The sequence below is a fragment of the Macaca mulatta genome, chromosome 2 (assembly GCF_049350105.2).
Source record: "Macaca mulatta isolate MMU2019108-1 chromosome 2, T2T-MMU8v2.0, whole genome shotgun sequence".
Classification (NCBI taxonomy): Eukaryota; Metazoa; Chordata; class Mammalia; order Primates; family Cercopithecidae; genus Macaca; species Macaca mulatta.
Window position 1 is genome coordinate 21,840,642 of NC_133407.1, and position 22,426 is coordinate 21,863,067.

The 22,426-nt window shown below is 39.8% G+C and overlaps 1 protein-coding gene across 5 annotated transcripts in view; it reads right to left on the reverse strand.

Moving 5' to 3' along the window:
- LRRC3B (leucine rich repeat containing 3B) overlaps positions 1-22,426 on the reverse strand; it is an 89,857-nt gene that overhangs the window by 61,895 nt on the left and 5,536 nt on the right. For 2 of the 5 annotated variants that reach the window (XM_015132267.3, XM_015132265.3), the window contains exon 2: positions 18,490-18,646. The exons of the other annotated variants lie outside the window; for them this stretch is intronic. The gene's annotated coding sequence lies outside the window, so the exon portion shown is untranslated. The remainder of the gene's footprint in view (positions 1-18,489; positions 18,647-22,426) is intronic. 5 annotated transcript variants of the gene reach the window in all.

Consider the following 22,426-nt stretch of genomic DNA (forward strand, 5'->3'; position numbering starts at 1 on the left):
AGCCAGTATATTCATTGTCTTTATTACAGATCATTTGCTGATGTTAAGGCAGAGTCCATATTACAAGTTCGGTGTTGCAACTGCCCATTCTTCAAAGCACTCAAATTAAAAATTAAAATGCTACAGCTTAAACATTACAAATCAAGCATCAAAATCTTTGTGTGCTATACACATTTTTCCCAGTAGACATGGGCATTTGTGTGAGGGGTCCTCTTAGGAATCAAACAAAGAGAGCCCATATGGAAGGAGATGTGGGCAGGATTCTGGTTCTCTAGGGAAGGGATAGGAGAAACACAGACTGGATTCAAAATCCTTTTATTGATATTTTAAGAAAAATGGAGAGTATTCATTTTGAAAGCCCCAAGTAAAATGATTTCTACTAGGTTCAGGATTTTGTTTCATTTTCTTGAAAACTGGAGATTTTAATTTTTACTGAAACAAACAAACAAAAAAGCTCTTTTCATTTCGTGTAAAAATGGAATGTGGGTACAAAAAAGCACAGCACTATTCTGCACTGTATCTACAAGGCGACAGGGAAGGAGGGGTTTCTACCTTCTGAAATCAGTGCCAATCGCTGTCTGATTTAGTCTTTATTAGGACGATTTCCACACTTCTAAAAAAAATGCATCTTTCTAAACATCAGGAATAACTGATTGAGATTTCTGAAATCCCCTTTCTTTCCCTCCACAATTTAAATCAAGCTCTTTCAAAGCCAACATAATACATCTTGGTTGAAGCCTGAAAAGGTTATAAATAGTAAAGGTTGAAAATTTTCCACAAAGGTAAGTAGATGAAAAAATAAATAAATAAATAACCCAAACTTCTTATACCATACATGGGCAAGATGTACTCCTTCCTCATCAGTCCTGTCCTTCATCAAGGCACCGTTGTAGTCAAGGAACACAATGAACAAAAATGGGCCATGGTACCCCTGTGCTTGCTCCAAGCTGAACTCTCCTCTGCAGAGATTTCTGCCTCCTCATCCCCAAAACACAGGCATATGACATTTTCTTTAAGCAAAGCTTGGTGCGGGGAAGCTATATGTAGCTTAAATTCTTAATAGCTTCCCTCCGAAGCTGGATATTGTGTGAACATGGCATGCTCTGTGTACTCCATGGGATTGAAGTTTACACCTGTAAATTCTTTGCCTAGTGGCAATTTCCAAGCTAGGAGATTTTTTTCTCTTGCTTCAAATTCCTCCAAGTTTCATTTGAAACTCCTGCCAATGAGCCATATCAGGCGTTAAATCATGTGTCAGAAATGCTGTATCTTTAGAGTGATGCATAACGCTGTAAGAATATGAAGAGGATAATTTGGGCTGGGGCAATGGAAGGGTTTCTTCATGGACAGGTAGGGAAGGCTTAATCATACATTTTATTCACATAATGTTTTATAATTTCTAAGGCACTCCCAGCAGCCTTGTGTTATCTGATTTTCAGAACAGCCCTTCAAGGCTGTTCCATTTCTTTTAGAGTTCCAAGTAACTTCCATCCAACAAATATTTGTTGAGCAACTAGTATGTGCCAGGTGGTGGCATACAGGGTTGAAAGCACAAAAGCCATGGTCTCTGCTCCCAGGAGCTCTGGGTTGAGAGAGTCTGACAATATGCACAAAACACAAATGAGTCATCAAAACAGTTAAGATAGTGAGAGACGCCATGAAGAAAAACCTTAGGGTAACATGTGTTGGAGGGTGACCAAGGGAGGAAAGGCTACTCTTAGGGGTGACATTTGAGCTGAGAACTGAAAAAAGTGAGTAGCATGCCATGGGGTGATTGGAGGCAGGAAGGCATCAAGCAGAAGGAAGCGTAAGTTCAGCAGCTTGGAAACAGGAAGATTCTTGGTATGTTCTACAAACAGAAAGAAGGCCAGTATGGCTGTAGCTGAGGGAGCGGATGGAAAGAGATGAGTTGGAAAGGTGAGAAGGAGCTACCCACTTTAGTAAAAAGAATCAAGATGGAGAAAGAAGATGTGGGGCTCATATTTGCTGAGTACTTACTATGGGCCAGGCCTTGAGCCAAATTCACAGCCATAAGTGGTGGGACTGGAACTCAAATTAGGTTCCCTGAGTCCAAATCCTGTATATCTGACACTACACCACACTGCCTCACTCACACCCTACCGTCTGGAGGCTAGCTTTGGTTCACCCAGGTGGAAACAGGGGAAATAGAGAAAACATTGATATTTTGAATCCTCCATAGGATCCTCTTCACCTGCTGGCCTATCTCTTGAGTGATTTTTGCATGAGGGGCATATTTTTTGGCCTGCATGTTAAAATCAGGTTTTTTTTGTTGTTTTTGTTTTTTTTTGGTTTGTTTGTTTGTTTGTTTTTAGCCTCCTATCCTTAGTGGCCTCTGGGCTGAAGAATCAGCTCACTGGTTCTACACTCTGGGGTAAATTCAAGCACTGCAGATAGAATGTAATTATCAGAGGAAACTGAAAAGGTGACTGCAAAAGAAAGATAAAACATACTTAATGCCTCCAGGAAATGAATCCAAATGGATCTTGATCGGTGTTGCAAGGAGAATGCAATATAAGTTCTTTATCCTCACTCTCCTTCAAGCAAGTTTGAATACTCTCTCACTGCTTTTACATGAACTCAAATTGCTTTAGAAACCTGTCATATTGAATTAGTAAAAGCAGATAATAATTCAGAGGGGTGCCAATGTGGCATTATTGAAAGTCGCTGGTTGGAAGGCTTCCTGCTGCATTATTCAGGGATTATAACTCACTTTCATCACCATGTATCAGAATGAACAAATGAGATTTCTGTGGTTTTTTTTGGATTAAGTTTCTTTAAAAGTTTATCATAAAGATGAGGTGGCCTACATTGTGAATAAGTGTATAGAGAACATCTGCATTCGTCAACAAGAGAACAAGGAAACAAGCGCACACCCTCGGGTTGGCCACATTGTATGGTCACTTGGAAGGGACCATAGTCAGAAACAGATCTTGGGATAGTCCAGCAGAATGGTCAGGTTTCAGAAGGCCTTTGACCTTGATATTAGGGCAAACTCAAAGGCTGGGGGAATTAGGAATAAATAGCAGAGACATGGAAAATAAAATACTCTTCCTTCTAATCTTAACGGTTGGCCATCTCCTCAGAGAACCCATCCTCAATCACTTTCTTTTTTTTTTTTTAATTTATTTATTATTATTATACTTTAAGTTCTAGGGTACATGTGCATAACGTGCAGGTTTGTTACATATGTATACTTGTGCCATGTTGGTGTGCTGCACCCATCAACTCGTCATTTACATCAGGTATAACTCCTAATGCAATCCCTCCCCCCTCCCCCCTCCCCATGATAGGCCCCGGTGTGTGATATTCCCCTTCCCGAGTCCAAGTGATCTCATTGTTCAGTTCCCACCTATGAGTGAGAACATGCGGTGTTTGGTTTTCTGTTCTTGTGATAGTTTGCTAAGAATGATGGTTTCCAGCTGCATCCATGTCCCTACAAAGGACACAAACTCATCCTTTTTGATGGCTGCATAGTATTCCATGGTGTATATGTGCCACATTTTCTTAATCCAATCTGTCACTGATGGACATTTGGGTTGATTCCAAGTCTTTGCTATTGTGAATAGTGCCGCAATAAACATACGTGTGCATGTGTCTTTATAGCAGCATGATTTATAATCCTTTGGGTATATACCCAGTAATGGGATGGCTGGGTCATATGGTACATCTAGTTCTAGATCCTTGAGGAATCGCCATACTGTTTTCCATAATGGTTGAACTAGTTTACAATCCCACCAACAGTGTAAAAGTGTTCCTATTTCTCCACATCCTCTCCAGCACCTGTTGTTTCCTGACTTTTTAATGATCGCCATTCTAACTGGTGTGAGATGGTATCTCATTGTGGTTTTGATTTGCATTTCTCTGATGGCCAGTGATGATGAGCATTTTTTCATGTGTCTGTTGGCTGTATGAATGTCTTCTTTTGAGAAATGTCTGTTCATATCCTTTGCCCACTTTTTGATGGGGTTGTTTGTTTTTTTCTTGTAAATTTGTTTGAGTTCTTTGTAGGTTCTGGATATTAGCCCTTTGTCAGATGAGTAGATTGCAAAAATTTTCTCCCATTCTGTAGGTTGCCTGTTCACTCTGATGGTAGTTTCTTTTGCTGTGCAGAAGCTCTTTAGTTACCCTCATAATTGTTTTTCCATTACAAGATTGCAATTTTTGAAATACCTCCATTGCTTTAATTGCTTGTTTGGCTATTTTCTATCCCTCACACTCCAGAAAGTAATGTGTTTGAGAAGTAGGATCTTAATTTTCTTACCTCCAGACCCTGGAAGCAATGCCTGAAGCATAGTAGGCATTCAAAAATATTTATTGAATGAAAATTATGCACACACACATATATATACATATATAATAGCAGAGGCCATTCTGTGTGTAATAGTATTGTTAGATCAGCTGTTACAGTAAAGTCTATGCAAGCTAGAATCCAGGCAGTCACTATGAACCATCTTTGCTGAGTTCGTCTGAGCAAGTCAATTTACTTACTTAAATGATTTCTTTGCTTACCAGAGACCATCTTTATGTCTCATAGTTACTTTGTGGAGGGACTCTTGTCTGTGGAATAGTTGGGAAGCAACTACAGGTCTCTGCACAATGTAAACATCCTCTTTAGTAGGCTCAAAAATTTTATCCAAGTTCTCAACACCTGCTACTTAATCCACATGACAAACATCTTAGATTTATCTCTAAGATTTCTTTAACTCAAAAAGTCTAATTTTTTTTTCTGCAACTATTAATTTGGAAAATTTAAGTCTAAGTCTACTGAAAGGTTGCAAGAATTGCAAATAAACACTCTGGGTTGACCAATTGTTAATGTTCTGTCATGTTTGCTTTCCCTCTCCATGTATAGATATATGTATGGATGGATGTCTGTGTCTTTGTCTGTATCTATGCATGTGCGTATGTCTGTATGTGTATGTGTCTGCAGGTCTATGTTTTGATATGCATGTGTATATGTGTATATGTGTATATTATCTATGTATATATGGGCATTATATGTGTGAGTATATGTTTATGTGTGTGTATTTTGGCTGAACCATTTGAGAGTTAGTTGTAGACATTGATGTACTTACCCTTAAATACTTCAATATGAATGTCTTAAGACCAAGAATATGGTCCTATTCTGCAATTGTCACACTTAGGAGGTCCAAAATTGATACCTAGGTCAAAATTGATATCTAATGAGCAGTGGGTTTTCAAATTTCCGTAAATGTCCCAAAATGCCCTTAATAACATTTTATTTTTAATCCAGGGTTCCATTATGAATCACACATTATATTTCATTGTCATATCTCTTTAGTTTACTTTAATTTAGAACTGTTCCCCAGCATGGTTTTTTTCCCCTGTCCTTGGTAACATTGACATTTTCGTAGATTCCAGGGTCAGTTGCTTTGCATAATTTTTCCTCATTTAAATGTGTCAGATTGTTCCCCCTAATTGTATCCAGGTTAAAGTCTAACATTCTAAGTACCAGATATGACCAATATGAAGTAGACGTGAAATAACTCAGATTCTCCAAGGAATTTTTAGGCTGAGTTATCAAATCAATGAATAAAAACACTTCTGACATAGGTACCAGGTATTACCTGGTAAGGCACTCTCCTCTTCTGAATTGGAGAACAAAAGCCTCATCAACACAATTAAGTTAGTACTTCCCACATATTAGTCACTCAAATACTACCTTCAAGATTTCTGCTATATCTAAGCTCTACCTGTGTTCATACTTATGTAATCTTCTTCTTGAAGTCAACTTACTTATTTAAATGATTCCTTATCCTAAGAAATAACGTCTGCATAGATGGCTTTGTTATGCTTGTTTTATTTTTCTAATACTTATCAAAGCATATGTAAATATCAAAAAACAATTCGTACACATCTAAACCACCTTTCACACCACAGTGGTGTACTTGGAAATGCTGAGCAGAGCATGGTCAAACTGCTCTGTGTGTGTATATGTGTGTGCATACTTGTGCATGAATGTGTGTCTATGCAGAATTACCTGGTAAGAAAAGGCTTCTCAAGAACTAAGAAGACAAGAAAATGCCAAGGTTGCCCGGCCAAACTGGGGACCATATCCAAACAAATGACAAGACCTGCAACTCCTGAGACATGCAGCTGCTATATATAGTCCCCTGACATCAGACTGACTGCGTCCTTATTCATTTCCAAATCATTCAACAGACAAGATTGAGAAGGGGCTCAGGAAAATGCTACTTAGCCAAACTCTGACAGTGACGGAATCCTTGTGTCCTCCAGAAGATCACTCTTTGTGGCCTGTAAAAAAGGCACATCGTATCACAGAATTCCTGACACTTCACATCTGCTGTATATCCCAGACAATGAGACGGAGGCCCAGAGACCCTTGTGAGTTGTCCAAGATCACACAGCTAGTGGGTGTGTGGGTGGCAAACTGGGAGCTGACTCTAAGTGCCCAGGTCAGCTCATTCCACCACTCCATGCTGAGTCCTGGGGCTGACATAGCCATTTATATTTAAAACCATCTATACAGGTATACCACACACATATAAACACAGACATATATATATACACACACACACATACATGTCTAGTGTATACAGTTTTATATATGTGTTTTCATACAACCATATATATATATACACACATACACATACACATGTATACATACACACACACACACACACACACATATATGTGTGTATACAAAACCATGTCACCATTCTGGATTCCTGAGTCCCTCCCAAGTGCTCTTACAACCATGAATGTGTCCAACCCCAAGGAGAAGGGCATTTTACAAACTTCATCCCTCGTCTTTGTCACTCACCAACCAATTATTTTTCCCTGTGTCGCTGCATATGCGAACATCGCAGACTAAACCAGCCTACACTTGAATGCTTCTGGAAATTCTCCCTCCTTTTTTTTTTTTTGAGATGGAGTCTCGCTCTGTCGCCAGGCTTGCGTGCAGTGGTGTGATCTCGGCTCACTGCAAACTCCACCTCCTGGGTTCAAGTGATTCTCCTGCCTCAGCCTCCCGAAGAGCTGAGATTACAGGAACAGAACTACACCTGTATAGATGGTTTTATATATAAATGGCTATGTCAGCCCAGGACTCAACATGGAGTGGTGGAATGAGCTGGCCTGGGCATTTAGAGTCAGCTCCCAGTTTGCCACCCACTAGATGTGTGATCTTGGACAACTCACAAGGGTCTCTAGGCCTCTGTCTCATTGTCTGGGATATACAGCAGGTGTGAAGTGTCAGGAATTCTGACTAATTTTTGTATTTTTAGTAGAGACAGGCTTTCACCATGTTACCCAGGATGGCCTCAATATCCTGATCTTGCGATCTGCCTACCTCGGCCTCCCAAAGTGCTGGGATTACAGGCATGAGCCACTGTGCCCAGCCAACTCTGCCCATCTTAATTCCTGCTGGTGTGTAGTGATATTCTTAAAATCCAGTCATTGACCTAGGGCTGGACCTCCTGCTTCCTTTTCACTGGGTCAAAGCCTGTAGAGAAACTGACTTGTGTGGGGCCGAGGTGGCTGAGTAACGCCCTATACCTGTACCAGCAGCCTGCTGACATCCAGCTATTCATTTCGCCAAATCATTCTCAGAGACTCTGCCCTCTTCTCCATCCCCACATCCTATGAGTTGTTAAGTTCTATGGCTTATGTCTCCTTAGCTTCTCTCCCATTCATCTTCTTCTCCTTTCCTGAAGATACACCTTGGTGCAGGCCTTCATCTTTCTCCCCTAAGTTATTACAAGGCCTGCTGGTATCCCCACTTGCTGGTAGAGCCATCTTCTCCACCACACCAGTGGCTCTCAAAGTTTGGTCCAGGGACTCCAGGAGGTCCCTAAGATCCTTGCAGGGGATTCCTGAAGATGAGACTATTTCTACAATGTGATTAAGGTGTGATATGCCTTTTTTACTCTCTGTCTCTCTCGCTCACAACATACAGTGGAGTTTTCTGAAGGCTCCTGACATAGAATATCACAACAGAGTGAATGTAGAAGCAGATATGAGAATCCAACGGTTTTCTATTAAGCGAGACATGAAGGAGATGTGTAGAACTATACAATAATACCACTCTTCTCAGGAAATACTTTTTGCTTTGCAAAACATAATTTTTTCATCAAAATGTGTTTTCATGTTAACATGTGATAGGTTTACTTTTTTCAATTAGTTAGTAAACATTTAAAAATGTTATCAGTTTTAAGTTTTAATATAGTGAATATGGATAAATATAACCCACATGAACAAGACCTCTTTAACATCCTCTGTAATTGCTGAGTGTCTAAAAGGATACTGATACCAAAAAGTTTGAAAACTGTTCTGACATTTAAAATTTTTTGATTTTTTAAAAAATTTGATTTTTTAAAATGTATTTTTTTTTTAAAGAAAATCTATTTTATCAAGTTACTCCTCCATTTAAATCCATTAATATATAGAGGATAAAACTCCTCAAGGTCATCATTGCTGCTTTACCACTGTACATAGGCTAATACCCTGCCATCCCACCTCAGTCCCCTGCCCCAACATGCCCACGTTCCATCTCGCCACTGCCAGCTCAGGTTTCCTAAGCCAACTGCAGTGGTTTTCTATCGTGTTGACTTAGCTATGTAGGACCATGTTTCCCAGATTTCCCTTTCCTGTGGGAATCCAGTTGAGGCTGGCCATGAGAAAAGTCATCCTGAGATCTGGAAGGCAGACATGCTATGCAGAATTACCCTTGGAAGGCACTATCTCAGCTAACACACATTGCTGCTGATCTCCTGGCTGGCAGTGTTGGGGAGAGCACAAGTAGCCCACAGTTCTTCTGCATCCCCCTGGGTCTCCACCCCCAGTTTCCCAGTCTGGGTGTGCAGCTCCAGGGCAAAGAGTGTCTGCTTTCTCCTTAGGCCACCTATGCTACTGGGGCACAGGTCCTTGTTCATCCTTATAAGTTCTAGTTTGCCCTTGCTTCTCCTCACACCAGTCCCAATTTCTTCTTCCCTGAGCCCTGCTGACCTAGAGCAACTTCAGTCCCACCACCAGCAGTAGAGGCAATACCTGCCATAGATTTCTTCACCAGCTTCCTTCATGGTCCCTACTGAGTGACTTTTTGTGCCCTGCAAGACCTTTGCATTCCAAGTATCTCCCACAACTGTGGAAGATCTGTTTATTCTAGTAATAAATCTATTATTCCATGTCATTCACAGGGGCCCTGCTTCCCTGTTCACACCTTAATTCATATCAAATCTCCAGGTGTCCTTCCCTGCCTCTAGCTGTCCGGCAGAACACCAATTTGACCTTTCCTGGATCAACTCAGGATTCCCAAAGTCCTTTTTTTTTTTTTTTTTTTTTTTTTTTTTTTTGAGATGGAGTCTCGCTGTGTCTCCCAGGCTGGAGTGCAGTGGCGCAATCTCGGCTCACTGCAAACTCTGCCTCCCGGGTTTACGCCATTCTGTGCCTCAGCCTCCCAAGTAGCTGGGACTACAGGCGCCCGCCACCACGCCCGGCTAGTTTTTTGTATTTTTAGTAGAGACGGGGTTTCACCATGTTAGCCAGGATAGTCTCAATCTCCTGACCTCGTGATCCACCCGCCTTGGCCTCCCAAAGTGCTGGGATTACAGGCTTGAGCCACCGCGCCCGCCCAAAGTCCTTTCTAAGCCATTTCACCAGCTCACAGTCCAATGGATATGATTCTTGTGCTCTTTATGTGCTCTACACTCAGCATGCCATGCAGTACTCCACTTGTAGTGCTTTATAAACAGTTTTCCACAGGTCTCTATCTCTTCCTCCTACATCTGCAAGCTCTCTGAGATCAGAAACAGGACCTCATGATCTATATCTTTGTATCCCAGTCCCATATTTTAAAAATAACCTTGACAGAGGGGAGGCAGAATAAATATGACATGGGTTTTTAAATGCCAGTTACTGGAAAAGAGGATGAATGAGAAAGGCTGGGATTAGCAAATTCTTTATGTCTAAGCTGGGGTCTGCATAAAGCAGTGTTTTGTTTGTTTGTTTGTTTTAATAAGGCATAACAATTATTTAGGGAGTTTTGGGGGTATGTTTGTTTTGTTTTGTTTTAAGTAGATTCCTAGTGCCATGCTTTCAGATATTTTGATTTGCAGACTTGGGGCAGAGCCTAGAACTCTTCAATTTAACAAGACACGGTGATCTCACAAAGAGAGAAGAACACAGCTTGAGGACCACTGCTAAAAAGAATATAGTGGGAGGAGAGGGGTTTAGGGTAACAATTCTTAAATTAGGCTCTTTGAATCACTTAGTGGGGAGAGTAGGGAGAGTAAGAGAAACTTAACAAAAATGCAGTTTCCTACATCCCACACCAAATCCACCAAATCTTCATAATCAGAAGTAGAGGTACTTCAAAAGTGATGGCTGCCTTGTGGGGCTCTGAGCAAGGAACTTTTACTCCTGTGGTTTAGCTGTTTATCCATCCTGACTTGGTGTAGGGACATTAACTTCCTGTCTTCATCTAGTCACCTAAACTCACCCTTGAACCTTCTGTCTATGAAGCAGAGACCATGTGGTGTCCCTGGATATAAATAATAAATACTCATAAGGAAAGGCCTTTGGGAGGGGTCACACAAAAGGATTCTAAAGAGAAGGTGGGGAGACTTTTGGAAAAATATCAGATTAACAAAAAGACTAAACAAAGTGATTCATAGAAAAGACAACAAAAAACTGGAAAGACAAGCATGATTCTAATGGTTCCAGTGAGTTTAAAGCCCATGCGGTGCCTATGAATTCCTCTCCAATTGTTTCTTCATATAGTTTGCACCTGTCCTGTCCCATGCAGTAACCACTGGCCACATGTGGCTACTGAGCACTTGAAATGTAGCTAGTGTAACTGAGGAGCTAATTATTTAAGTTTATTAACTGTGATTAATTTAAATTTAAAGACTAATATCCAATTCAGTCATTGGAAAATGTTTAAGTATGTTTGAAAACAACTTAGACATATGAACTTTTTTTTTTCAACTGTAAATTTTATAAAATCTAAATATAGGTCAAGTATTTCTGATGAAAACTTAGTGTCCAAAGTGCAACATGGTGTGAGTATAAAATATAACACCAGATCTCAAAGACTTAGTGTGTAAAATTTAATACATTTTATTTGATTACAAGTCAAAACGATAATTTTGAATATACTGGATTAAGTATATTACTGAAATTAAGTACACATTTTTCTTTTTACATGTTTAATGCAATTACTGAAAAAAATTTTAAATTACCCAAGTGGCTAGCATGATATTTCTATTGAACAGTGCAGCTCTATTCAAGACTATATAGAATGGGACTATTTAATGAGGGAAATGAGTGTTCCTCTATAAGGTAGTCATTCCAGGGAATTATAAGCTGACTCCAAGGATGCTATCATTTTGGAAATGCAGTCCTTTCTGAATCTCATCCCTACCTCGTCTCCACCTGCTACAAAGCAACCTTCAGGGTAGCTGATGAGCCCCTTCCAAAAAAATCCTTAGGATTTTCAAGTCCCAGTCTGGTGTTCACACACCTTGATTACCTTCTTCATTCAGTAGCCTTACTTCAATTGACTTTGGCTTATTTCAAAACACCAGAACCACCCCAAAACCATTTAAGAATGAACATTGATGACAATATTCAAAATATTATACCACTGCTTCTCAGAGAAGACTCAATACTATTTTGAATAAAGGCAACAGTATCTCTCTCCAAAGGGACCAATTATGAAGTCAATTGCAAACTTTAGGTTGAACTATGGTGTGTTTGTTAAATAAGTTAACAAACAGTAAATGACATTCTTTTTATAATCCCATCTGTAGGTCTTATTTTTCTGAGAACTGTTTTAGCTGTTATTTTCCACATCATCAGGTATTGGTTCACACTTTGAGACAGAAGTTTTTAACTTCAGGGTCCGACAGGTCCATGATGAGGCCGTGGCTAGAATGTAAGGGATCTAAAACTGTGTAGGATCTCTTCTCATTTCTTTCCATTGACCCTTAATTGAAATTTGGCATTTCCTTCCATTTAAAAGGCAGGCAACAGATTACACTACCATTATATATCTGGGACATCACCAGTAAAAGTCACAATGTTCTTTTTATATGACAATACAATTCTTCCACAAATCCTGAAAATTTATTTTTTTACATCATGACATTAAAGTCATGATAGTTAATTTCTCCTGATCATAGCACCTCATAATATATAGAGACAAGTATTGGTCAATTCTTCACTTGGCAGTCATTCAGTCATGAAATGTGGAAGATGCATTATCCCACCCTAGATATTTAGACATCTACAATGCTTTGTGGAATTCCTTATTCATACTTGTTTGTTCTTCATCAATGGAAAGAAGTCAGGCATTTAAATTAGTCATTACAATTTTGCAAAATTGGAAAGTTCAAATGAGAATTTTTGATTCTTCGAAAGTTACTATTGCTGTTTGGAATATGATATACATGTAGGCTACAAGTCTAGACCAGGCAAGTTCAAACACATCTGATGGTTAAACAAAATGTTGAAATGTGTTATTTAAAGTAAGTTTAAGATTATTATTGATGACACATTGGGTGATGATATTAGTCATCCATAATGTTGTAAATTCTGTGAGATTCAGTGTACTTTGTGTTATTTGTCTTGCTCTTAGTAATCCTATGTACTTTCTTAAAATTTAAAAATATCATTCTGAAAAAGGGTACATAGGTTTCACCAGACTGCCAAAGGGATCTATAGCAGGAAAAATGGCTAAATCTCCTGCTCTAGGCATTCCATGACTAATCTAGGACCCTGAATATCCACGTATTACTAGAGATGCCTGCTATCCACAGAATCCGCAAACGTTTCCTAGCCCTGGACACAGTGTGCCCAGACTTCCCAGTCAATTTACAACTGAGTAGAAAGAAGACCTCTTCATTGCCATCCACACAAAGGAAAGGTAAGGTAGAGAAAAGAACATGACTTTATAAAAGAAGTAATGGCACAAAGTTTCACCTGATAAAGCCCTAGAAGTTGATGGTGAATTTGAGGTGGTAGAGGCTGAGAAGCAAACAACAACTTCATGGTAACTCAATAAATTACCACTAATTTTTCTAGAAACCGGTAGGCTCTTCTTCAATATGAAAAGTGAATTATTCTTACCTGTTATTACTGATGCCATTTGCTTCACTCAGCTGAATATAATATGAATGTACATTTAGAAACACATCCTGGCCAACACAGTGAATCCCTGTCTCTACTAAAAATACAAAAATTAGCTGGGTGTGGTAGCAGGCACCTGTAATCACAGCTATTCAGGAGGCTAAGGCAGGAGGATTGCTTGAAGTCAAGAGGTGGAGGTTGCAGTGAGCTGAGATTGCACCACTGCACTCCAGCCTGGGTGACAGAGTTAGACTCTGTCAAGAAAGAAAGAAAGAAAGAAAGAAAGAAAGAAAGAAAGAAGGAAGGAAGGAAGGAAGGAAGGAAGGAGAGAGAGAGAGAGAGAGAGAGAGAGAGAGAAAGAAAGAAAGAAAGAAAGAAAGAAAGAAAGAAAGAAAGAAAGAAAGAAAAGAAAGAAAGAAAAGAAAGAAAGGAAGGAAGAAAGGAAGGAAGGAAGGAAGGAAGGAAGGAAGCAAGGGAAAGAAAGAAAGAAAGAAGGAAAGAGAGAGAGAGAGAAGAAAGAGAGAGAAAGAAGTAAAGAAAGAAAGAAAGACAAGAAAGAGAGAAAGAAAGAGAAGAAAGAGAGAGAGACAGAAGGAAGATAGGAAAGAAAGAGAGAAAGAAAGAAAAAGAAAGAAGGAAGGAAGGAAGGAAGGAAAAGAAAGACTACGGCACTCTCTAGTTAAAAAGAAAGCTATATGGGCTTTCCACACTAAACCCAGGCTGGGCAGAAGAAAGTGATGCATATTGGAGGCCCGTATTTTTCAGCACTGTTGTCCCAACATTTAGAAACATCCCTGGCATAAAAACAACACTGTAGCTTTTAGAAATTTTGTTGTGTGTGTGTTTTTTTTTTAACACTAAAAAATGAGATTTAGCCCACAATTTAATATTGTCAATACATATTCTTCATTACACAACTGGCATGCCAACTGTTACCTAAGCACTTCAGACTCTTCAAATCCCACACCCACACATTCTGAACTCATCTGCATCCAGATATGAATAAAGATGAATAGCATCTTGAGGAAATTGCTTCTCCATTCTCAAATGGCAAAAGCCATGGAGTATACTCCTCATAGTGTCTGAGGAATTTCTAAGAGCAACAAGAAAAAATCCTAAAGTCACTATTTTGTAAGAAAAATCACGTCCTTCTATGGCAACCTGCCCACTGGGGATTTCAAATTAAAAGGGACCTTAGAATTCCCTTCCTGTAATTCTCTCTCTCTCTCTCTCTCTCTCTTTTTTTTTAAAGGACTTCTTTATTTTACTAAACTCAAGTTAATTAGGTTTTGGCAGGTCAGCAGCTCAATTCAGCATCTCTTTATAGAGAATGGTTCTAAGAGATCTTGATGAAATTGCAAATGCTTAGAAACAGTCATTTGCTTGCATGCTGGGTAAATAGGAAAGCATGCTGACTGTATTTATTTTCCTATCATTATGTCACTGTGGGGTGAGCTAGTAAAAAAAGTAGAGGTTGCTAACATTTTGGGGGGGTGTGTGTGTGCATCCTAAAATAATTTATTTTTTTCTTCATCTCAAACCATTATTCCATGATTGCAGGAAGTCCCCAACACTAGAATAAACTGTTCGCTAAATGTTGATTTATAAATTGGATTTTTTCACTTAAATCATTAGTGTTCATTGATTCATTCAACAGATAGTTACTGAGTGCCAATTATGGGCCAGGCTTGTGATATACACAGATGCAAAAGCAAGGTCCATTTTTATCCCAAGAGATGCTTACAAGGTGATGAGATGCCCAGGCTAACCTACATTAATTTCTTATCTTAGTTAGGGCTGCCTTAACAAATTGCCATAGACTGGGTAGCTTAAACAACAGGAATTCATTTCTCACAGTTCTGGAGAAGATACCAGCAGGGTTGATACCTGATGCAGATGGTGTAGGCTCTTTCCTTGGGTTGCAGACAGCCGCCTTCTCACTGTGTCCTCACATGGCCTTTCCTTGGTGCGTGCAGGCGGAGAGAGAGAGGAAGCACGCTTTCTGGTGTCTTTTCTTGTAAAAACACTAATCTCATGCTGAGGACCCCACCTTCATGACTTCATCTAGATCTAATTACTTCCCAAAGGCCCTGTCTCTAAATACCATCTCATTGGGGGTTAGGACTTTGATACTTCCTTAATAGCAAATGTGCTATTTCATCTATAATATTAGTTCAGTGGAACAAGGTGTCTCAAATCCACCTCAGAGGAGAGGAACCTTGGCCCCTCTGGGACTCCTGCAGTGGTTCGGGGAACAGGGCTCCAGAAACTGGCAGGAAACGGGAGCTATAGAGGCATCAGACACTGCAGTCCTGAGGTCCAGGTGGCTTGAGGCTCAGAGGAGACTAAAACAGACTCTGAGGCTCAGGTCAGTTCCAGAAGCAGAGGTAGTAAAATTTTTGCAGTGGAGCCAAAACTCATAATGAATGTTCTTCTGAAAGTTAGGTATCCTTATTTCAAGGTCTGCCTGTATCTTTGAAGCTTCTTATGATCATGTTCAATCAGGCAATACAACAAAACAAATAAAGATAACACAAATCAGACAACACCAACATTCAATGTATTATAATAGCCTGGAGTTTTTGCAAAGCTGCAATTACACAGAGCTTTTAGCCAGCCCCAATGAAGCAAGCTGGGTACATATCCAACTCTCAGCAGTGTCAAAGCCAACATTCACCAAGCTCAGCCCCTCAACCAGAAATAATTTGACTTTTATAGGGTTTGATCATTTCCTTAAAAGCCTTTATGATCAAAGCCAGCCTGGAATGGAAAGGGATCAAAAGATGGGAAATTACACAAATGCAAGTGCAGATTTTGACATAACCCCCATTAACAAGTAGTGCAGCAGATGCCTTTTCAGAGAATGCCCCCCCCATCTCAAGGAAACAACAAACACACACCATGTCGAGGTGAAATTTTTTCTCTGTCACCCTGAATCTATGCAGAATCAATAAATAACTCTTAGCTGGATCTTTGACACACAGACTTTCAAAATGGAATGTCAAGCTCCTTGTGATGTTTTTAACAGAATAAAGGGGAAAAATACACCTACGTTTTTCTTCCCCCATCTATTGTTAAAATTAACAAGGCAGGTGAGGACATTCAGGTATCTTTGGGTGACTTAAACCATGCTGAGGGCTGTACTGAGTATATGGCTCTGCCACAGCATGCTAGGACCCAGGAAGAATTCTAACACTTGTCTGATTCTTTGCAAGGACTTTTATCTCCATCATCCAAAAAACTCCTCATAGCAAGGTATGAAAGACAAGAAATATAGCCATTTGGCAGAAAACCAAGGCTCAGAGAGCTTAAGAAACTCTCACCTGTGGTCACACGGCTAATGGCAGAATCATATTCAAAATCAGAAATTTCAATTGCAGAGCTTATCATCCTTAACCAAGCCTGGAAACCCAGGGCTCCACTTTTCTGTGGAAAGCTGAGTATAGCCTGCATATGTGTTTTGTTTTGTTTTATTTTGTTTTTAATTTAATTAGTTCTACTATGTTTTAAATGAATTGGTTCTACCAAACATTAGGATCTTACACATGAAAATATGGACTTCTGACACCTTTTGGAAAACTCAAAGTTCAGACCTACACTGGTGCAGGCAACAGGAGAAAAAAAAAAGGACTAAAAGGAGACTGCAGCTCACTTCCTGGAAGATCTTGCCATAACCCAGAGCTGATCAAAGATCTCCTCTGTCTGTGACCTCATGCTCAGCTACACAAAACCCTAACAAGTCATTATTCTGTTCCCTTTTCCTGTGTGTGTGCTTTCCCTCCTCCTGGGATAACCCCATCTGTCTTATCAATTTGGTGGGTATACATAATCTTCCAGGATTCGGTTCAAATGGACCTGGCTCCACGAAGAATTGACCATGAAGTCAATTCTGATACCCCTGGGATAATCAGGCTTTGTTCAGGGTTCTTGAACATTTTCTTATGCTTGTTTTACAAACCTGCTTTCATCTGTTTACATTCAGTGCTGAGTAAACAGTAAGCAATCAATAATATTTTGTTCAATAATAATAACAATGACTTAAGTAGTACTTCTCATGTGCCAGATACTGTTAAAAAGCACCTTGTTCATGTTAATTCATTTAAGCCTCACAACTACCTATTATTATACCCATTTCACATAGAGAAAACTGAGACATACTAAAGGTTAGAAAAATTTCCCACAGTCACTCACTCAGCTATTAAATGGCAGATTAATTAGAATGTAGTCGGGCTACCTTTGGATGAATGAGTGGGTGTGTAGGTGGATGAATAATTAGATAGAAGAAAGGGAGAGAGAGAAGAAGAGAAAGGAAGAAGAGAGGGGAGGACAGATAAACTGTCAGCAATAGGGAATGGCGGCGGAAGCAGATGTGAAAAAGTGCTTTCTGTTGCAGGGGCATCGAGTCTTTTGGTGGGGTAGGGGCAGCAGTATGTGCTTGTAAACTCTACAACCAGCTTTCTAAGGGAAAATGCTTGCTTTGTAGTATAAACAGTGGTGCAAATCCTCCTACCATGGCTGATTTCATGATGCCAACGTGATATCTGATTACAGAGTTGGAGAGGGCCAGTTTGAACATACCAGGGCACAGGGTATGCCAAGGAAAATGGCACATAAAGTGACAGGTAACAGCCAGGTGACAAAGGACTGTGGAGGCCAAAGCAACTCCATCTTGGATGCTAATCCACCATGTTGACTTCTGATTAACTTCAGTTCCTGGAAGGCCTCTAAGATTTTCCACTTATCTAGTGTTCCTTGTGTAAGAGCGGGTACTTACTTACTATAAATCCTGCCCTTAGGTCAAACAAATTTGATGTTACCATATTCAATAGTTCTACAAATCCTTTTGGAATCATCCCTTTCCTATAATATGTAAACCCTGGGTCTAGTGGGTAATGGCTCAGGGATCCACCAAGATGGGCACATAGTCAAAAATCTAAGGAACCCTTCTTCATCTTCCTATATCTTGCCTACATGACAATTATCTTGTCTCGCTATCGCCTGACATACAGACATGACTTCTGTTCCTAAGTCCCAATTGTAGGTTTCTTTCTGATAAACTAGATTTGTCAGCCTCTCTCTTCAGCCTCTCAGCTTCCTTGAACTTTGGGATAGGTTTGCGTAGACCTGCCCATTGCTAAACAAGGACCTGTTAAACCATACTAAGGATGCAATCCTCTTATATGCAAGCAGGAGTAATTTAAAGGATTTTAGCAGAGAGTGATATGATCGTATGCTTATAAAGAGTTGGACACAAGCACATAGTCAAAATCTAAGGAACCCTTCTTCATCTTCCTATATCTTGCCTACATGACAATTATTGCCGCAAGAAAAGTTATCAATTGTTTCACCCCTTCGTACCTTGTCCCTTTACCGGTCAGCTATTTCTCTCTCTGTGTCACTCCCCCTCATCCTTTTATTGTAGGTTCCCAGAAGTGCTCCAGGTGTAACAGACCCTCAGGACTGTAGAGTGTCCATCTATCATTGTTGGATCTGTAACATGTAAGGGCTGGAAGACCTAAGCAAAGAAATGAGTCTGAATTAACTTAAACAGAGAAGACATCATATGGAGTAAAAATAAAACAATGTCAGACACATCTTTGACATTATACACACATATAACTGAAAAGGACTTTAGAAATCATTTAATTCCTAACTTTCCTCTTACTGGGGAAGTAGAGCCCAGAACATTTGACGTAACCAGCCCAGTGCTACAGAGATGGTTAGAGTCAAAGCTGGAACTGGAACTAGAACTAGGTTGCCTGGTTCCCAAATAGTCTATACGCACATAAAGAGGGCATTTTCTGAGATGTCGCCACCCCTGCAAAGTCAAAAGCTTTCTTAGAAGAGTTTTTTTCTTCTACTAAGCAGGTTCTATTTCATCAAACAGAACAAACAAAAACTTGCTAATTTCCAGGAGCAGGGACATTCTGTTATCTTCTTCCAACACTGGACAACATGAGCCATCTGTTTAGCAAACACTCCAGGACCACAGTTCCCTCTTTATCACTCAAGGCCTTATTATCTACTCTAAAAATTCTTCAGATCCTGACCTCTTCCCATGGTTCTCCATCTACCTGCCTGGGCCAAAGCCATTTCCTGATAACTGGGAAGTGGGAAGGGAAACGAAGTGAATCTTTAAAAACTATTTTGGCAAGTCTACTCGAGAGAAATTGTTGGAGGGGGAGTTGAAACTTTTGGCTGAAATGCAATGGACTCTGATAATTCACCCTCATTTCAGGTGATATTGGCCAAGGCTACAGTGAACCTAGCCAAGGGGGCCACTGGGAGCTAAAACACAAGCCAGGGTTCATTGGGCCAGGATCCAGGAGGCTATTTTTGCTCCAAGGAAGCCCATTTTTCATTTCTCACAAAGGCATCCCATATCTTGGTTGTGGCCCTGATAAAGGATCATTTTCCAGCTGAAGGTCTTCTCTACTTTCCAATACCACTATCCACAGTCTTGATCCCTAAGAACAGAGCAGAAAAAGCCACTTTCCCGAGTCAGAGAAGTGAAAACTGATCTGGGGAGGAAGGTCCCAAAGTGCTAACGCCGCTAGAAGATCCCAGAGTGCTAAAGCAGCTGTATTATCATTTGCCTGGGCCTGTCCCAATTTATACCTACTGTCTTGGAAAAACAACTAAGAGCCCTTTCATTTGCCAAAGTGTCCCAGTGGGAAATGATAAATTATATGGTTGCCATTGTCTGGAGTTCTTGGGGTCAGAGACCTCCAAGGCATCTACCAATAGAATTCAACGCATTCATGAACCTGCATGGAAAAAAAAATCGCAACTTTGTGAAGCTTAAACGGCAATGTACCATCTCATTCCATTTTAAACACAGGCCATAAACCTCAATAGTAGCAGTACTAGTGATTAAGTCACCAATATAAATATTTTCATATCACAATACAGCTGCCATAGTTATCTCATAGGAGCATGTATGCCCATTCCTACTTCGAAACAATACTAGCCACTAGTCCCACTACAAGATCTTGTTATAGAGGCATTATGTAAGAAGCACATACATTAGTAACAGTGGTTTCTTTTATAAGTTGATAAACAGATATTTCAATAAAATTGGTTTGTGCTATAATCATATGTATTATATTTTATGCATTTAAACATACCATTCCAGGGCCCCTAGGCTTTGTCAGACTGTCGAAGTGCACCATGGAGTAAATCAGAGAAGACCTTGGCCTGGAGATTGATAAAGCCACACTAATGTGGCACTCTGATATGTGAGAAAGAGACCTTGTCCTCTGGCTGGGGAGCTAGGCTGCCTGTGAATTATCTACGCTATGCCGTGTTATTTAGTGCATTCCTTTTCCTTGTAAGGCTCTTCTTTCAGTCTTTATTACTCCCATTCTCTTTTTTTGCCTTCTCTTATTCTTATTGTTTTGTTTTGTTTTTTTCCCCCCTTATCCTTTGGTTTTGGTTTACTATCAGGTATTTCTTAGTCTTACTGTGCTAAGTATCGGGTTCTCTTCCTTTGGGTAGGTTTTTTGTGGTTGCTGTTTTTGTTTTTGTTTTGCCATGCTTCTCTTACTCCTCTTTCTCTCTTGCCCCCACCTTTCCCACCTTTCTGTGCTGTTGTCTGCTGCCTCTAGCTTGGCCCTCCTGACTTGGCTGGCCACACACCATACCCCTTTCACAGGTTTTGTAGTGGAAGCATTGGGTATCAACAGTCCACAGTACATCTTCCCTTTGGGAATCATTTTCAGTTTACTAGCAGACACTGTTTCTGAGCCACAGTTAAAATAACAAACTGGCCACTCCAATAAATGACCGCACAACACATAGTAGCAGGAAAATAAAAGCTTTGAAACCCTAAGCTTAAATATAATTGTGGAAAGGGTGAAAAGTATTCCACTTAATAATCCGTGATGGCCAGACATCTAGGGAAGATCAGCAGCCTGGACCAGGACTCTTCTCAGTGCATAAATTCCCAGTGCAGCATAGGAAAAGCATACTGCTTAGTCACTGCTAACAGGGGGAGCCCTCTGTAGCAGGCCTATACAATGATTATTTCTCCAAATCAGAGCTCAGGTTAGAAGACTCAGGGGAAAGCCATGAGACCTCATGACCTTTGTGCTTTAGCTTTAGAGAACTATGCACTGTGCCTTCAGCACGGCCCTCACCAGAGGACATATTTGTCCTGAATTATTATAGCAGTCTCTCCCAGTAAGTTACTGAATATTTCTTCTATCAATGACCTAAAATTGGAAGGAAGAAGGGAAGGAAGGAAGGAAGGAAGGAAGGAAGGAAGGAAGGAAGGAAGGAAGGAAGGAAGGAAGGAAGGAAGGAAGGAAGGGTGGGAGGGAGGGAGCAAAGGAGGGAGTGAGGGAGGGAAGGAAGGAAGGAAGGGTGGGAGGGAGGGAGCAAAGGAGGGAGTGAGGGAGGGAAGGAAGGAAGGAGACGGGGTTGGGGGGGGTGGGTGGTAGAGGAGGAAAAGAGAATAAAAGGAAACTAATCTGTATTTGGAAACATACTCACCACTTTGTCAAATATTACTCCATGGTTGAGGATAGCTTCACATATTTGTAATATTTGTTTCCATTTTATTTCTAATGAAAGGCATCTAAAGCATTTTTTTAAACTGTCTGAAAATGCAGTGACATTTGCACTGGACAAGTATTAACATAAAAGGTAGCTGAGAGAGCTTAGGATAAAATGGAACTGTAAATTTCATAACCTTTCCTAATCTGTTCATTTATTCTCCTAAAGAATAAAATCTGGTTTTATTTGGGGAGGATTTTTTTTTTTTAAGTATTTACTCCTTTATCTATTTTGAAAGAACTATATGGCTCTTACTATTAACTTACCAGCTGTGGTGGAGAAATAGTATGTTCAAACCTATCAGCTTTTGAGAAGATTCCAGATTTCATTCTCATATGAAATGACCATTTCGTTTGTCATTGTCATGTTGAGATGTATTAACTCACTAAGTTTTTATAAAGTATATGTAGATATATACTAACATCTAAGGTATAAGAGCTTCCATCATGACTCCAAACCACTTATCAAATAAAGTTCACAAAGTCACAATCGGCAGATAATAAAATAAATACAAAATTTATTAATCTTATGGATTATTCAAATCTAAATATAGATTAAGATATTTTATATTTGTTTAAAATAGAATCAATAAGGGTAAAGCTTCTCAGGTCCTACTCTCAGCTTTTTTTTTTTTAGTATCTTCTTCAAACTCTTTCTACAGAACCTTATTATTTAGCTTCTCTTGCTATTAAAAATAGTCAAGATCAGATATTCTAAATCTTGATTATTTTTTATTTTC